The sequence below is a fragment of the Chenopodium album genome, chromosome 4 (genome assembly GCF_948465745.1).
Source record: "Chenopodium album chromosome 4, dcCheAlbu1.1, whole genome shotgun sequence".
NCBI classification, from domain to species: Eukaryota; Viridiplantae; Streptophyta; class Magnoliopsida; order Caryophyllales; family Amaranthaceae; genus Chenopodium; species Chenopodium album.
Window position 1 is genome coordinate 61,732,982 of NC_137837.1, and position 3,809 is coordinate 61,736,790.

Sequence of the window (3,809 nt, forward strand, 5' to 3'; positions counted from 1 at the left end):
TCTTCATTTAAATAGTTAGCCTTCTGGTAAGCAGCATTTCCAAGGACTATATGTCTATACATACTCAGGGACAGCCGAACAACTACATATAGAATCTGGACCTCCTCACACCCTGTCTTATAACTGTTATAAGATTGATATAGATCAATCTCAATTTTTGTTCTGTAGCTTAATAAGGTAATGAAAGAATCTTACTAGAGCAACAAGTAAAAAAATTTCACATTGTAAATTGCAATATAATATTGGAAAATTATAACAAAACGGAAGTCTTTAAATCCTTACACAACATAAAATCCATATGTAAACTGCAGCAAGCTATCTTAATCATTTTTATCACATGAATCAGCAAATTTACCACCCTAAGCAGCTTCACAAAAGAGTTTTTTTATACGTACTATCAGTATTCACTAGGACTTATCTGCAGCAAGTAGTCTTACTTATCTTCATTTCTTGAATCAGGCGAATCATCTTTAACATTACCACCCTGAGCAGCTTCTTCAGCATATTGCCCGATGAGTTTCAGGATCCACCTTATCGTCCATTGTGCTATAAAAACCCCAAAAGACCAGTAGAAAGTAAGGTACCGAATCCAACAGCCATATGAATTTGCCAGCTCTTTTGGACGAGAGCCCCTAATTGGGTGTGCTTGGTTAGAACGTTCCAAACCAGGGAATAAACCAGATTCTCATACACGAGGAATGCAATTGAACCAGTCACAACTGTGCCCAAATCCACCTTTTTATCTGTTATCCTCCCTCTCACAATGACACCACAACAGCACACAACCCTAGATATCCAGCCTACAAGGTTGCTAACGATTCTTTTCACCCATTTGTATCCTTGGTTCACAACCTTCTTAACTACCACCATATTGCAGCAACACATCCAACCTTTAATCTAGTAGAGGATCCCAAAAAATTTATTAGACGGAGAAACACTCATTGAATTCAGCTGTTGAGTGTGGCATAACACAATCCCCTGTTGACTTTGCGGATCAACCACAGGATCAGTGGGTGGATCTGGAATAGGATTGTCTGAATCGGGCATGTAGGAAAAGCGTTGAAGTGTATGATGTTGCTCTTCAGATGTCTCAGATTGCTGCTGGTCCAACCTGATCTGCAGCTGCGGCTGGGCTAACTGGATCTGCTGCTGCAGCTGTTCATGCATACGCAACTTGCTTTGCTGCAGATCCTTCTGCCTCCGTTCCTTCTCCAGCTTCTCCTGCCCTGTCGACACCTGTATCTCCTGCTGTAGCGTCTCTATTTCCATCTCCATCGACACAATGTCCTTCTTCAACTTCAAGCATGATTGGAAATCCTGTTCTTGCATTTCTATCAGCTTATGTTGTTCTTCACGTTGTGACATATAACTTTTCAGTTTGCTTCCATATGATGTAGATCCCCGGATTCAATGTCAGGATCATACACTCTATTAGTCAGGCGCCTCCACAGTGAGAATGACTTGCCCATCTAATTTTACTGGAAGAACAACAAACAATTGACAAAATAAAAAAAATTAAAACTATCTAACTCATAGGCAGAACTAGCCCCCAATAACAGTAGCCCAATCAGACTTATGGCAACAACCACAACACCCTACACCCTTCCTAAATTAGCAAAACAGATCAAATCTGCAAACGTCACACCCATCCTCAAGAGCAACCCTGCCACCTCGACATAGTACCACCCAAATAACTTAGGGTATAAATTGCTCTAACATCTTTGATTTAATTTTTAAATAAAAAAAGTGAAAATTATACGTTGTTTGTATAAAGATGCAACCTCTAACAATGGAAATGGTACCCTTATAATTAAACATAAAATAAAAAATAGATAATTCACAAGATTAACCTAACAATAAAATCTAGAGATAAACCTCAAAAAGATTTCAGCCAAATACATTTCATAATTAATGCTCTAATTAAGGGAAATATGCTTAACAATACAATCCTAACAATTACGAACCAAAAAACCCAATCAAACTGACAAACTAAGCCAAGAAATCATTTCATTCTCACAAAATTCGTACAAATTAACCTACATTATACTAAAACAAAGTGAATATTAACAAAATTATAAGAATATGAAAAAAATTAACAAAATTACTACATACCCAGTTTACATAATATCATTATACATCATATAACATAAAAAAAAAATTGACAAAATTACTAAGAACTGAAAATATTAGTAAAGAATAAACGAAAACAATTAAATGAAAGAACCCGTGCATAAATTTGCACCAATGAAGAAAACACGCCAAGAAAAGAAGCAATTGATCAAATTCTAAGATGTTAAAGTAAAATGGAGCAGATTTATACCTTTCCAGCAAGAAAATCTCCAAAAAAAGCTTTAACCCAGAAGATTTTGATGATGAAGAACGAGTATATTCTGCGACAATAATATGAATTTTGAGGAAAATGAGTAAATTGTAGTAAAAGAAGTAAAAAGAGAGAATATAAATGGGAAATTAAAGAAATTAAAGAAATTAAAGAAATTGCTAATTGCTATTATTAAAAGGTAATGAAAAGGTAATGAAGCTTCAGCTAAATTTTGGTATCATTTGTTTCTCTTTTATAAGCGTGACTTAAAATGGTATTGAACAAATTTGACGAGTAGTTGTATGACACTACGAAGTATGAATGTAAGATTAGGCCTGAAATTTCAATTGTTTTCAATTGTTGTAAATTTGGAATACTACTTGTAGTAGAAATGGATTAAGTTATTTTAATTGATGATACGAGCCGTAGAGGCACATATTCTTAGGTGCACACTCATGCACCTAGAAATAGGTGTAACAACAGCACAATATGAACATTAGCTTTTCAAAAAATAAACATAGGTATAAAAAATATGAATATTAGCTTTTCAGAAAGTGAACATAGGTATAAAAAAATATGAATATTAGCTTTTCAGAAAGTGAACATAGGCATAAAAATGTGTGATTTTCGGTTTCTTATGTGGTGACTTTGTGATTAACTTCGATTGATTAGGTTATACTACCTTCGTTAACATTTAGTTGCAACTTTGGCATATTACTTGAGAGATGTAAAATATTCCAAAGTTGCAACTAAATGTTAACGGAGGTAGTATATGATTTTCTTAATTCTAACTAATTAAATTTTATCTGATTTTCTGCATTTTTTTATCAATGAACATAATCATGCAAGATATGAACCTATGCATAGGTTCCCTTACATGTGAACATTTGCTTTTCAGAAAGTGAACATAGGCATAAAAAATATGAACTTATGCATTTCAGAAAGTGAACATAACATTTCAAATATGAACGTAAGCATTGGTTTTCTTAAAGTGAATATAAGCATTTAAAAGGTGAACATATACGTAAAAAAATATGAACATAAAAATTTAAGAAAGACAACATATACATAAAAAGATTTAATTAATATTTCATGAACACACTACATATTTACATTATGAATATTTGAAATTATTTATGAATATATAAAATATTATTATGAATATAATGCATTTAATTATGAACACAAAAATTTAAAGAAATAAAAAATAATATGATTATGAAACATATGCATTATAAGTATTAAATGTTCATTTTTTTTTAAGTATTCATTTTTTATTATTAAATGTTCATATTTTTTTCATGTTCATATTTTTTTTACTAAATGTTCATTTTGTAGAGCGTAGTGTTGATTTTTTTTATGTTGTTGCACCTATCTAAGGTGCACAAGGGTGCACCTTAGACTAATTGTCTTCCCCTAATCCCCTACACCCCTCCTTAAACACGTTGTTTAGCACCCCTTCTCACACATACCCACTTTCACAGTCACT

At 32.9% G+C, this 3,809-nt stretch overlaps 1 long non-coding RNA gene across 1 annotated transcript; it reads right to left on the bottom strand.

Annotated features, from left to right (window-relative positions):
* Window positions 1–229: 229 nt before the first annotated feature.
* Window positions 230–2,549, bottom strand: LOC145627057 (uncharacterized). Its single transcript, XR_014111296.1, has 2 exons — window positions 2,321–2,549; window positions 230–1,478 (listed from the first exon to the last, which is right to left on the bottom strand). It is a non-coding gene; the product is annotated as an uncharacterized LOC145627057 (long non-coding RNA).
* Window positions 2,550–3,809: the final 1,260 nt, after the last annotated feature.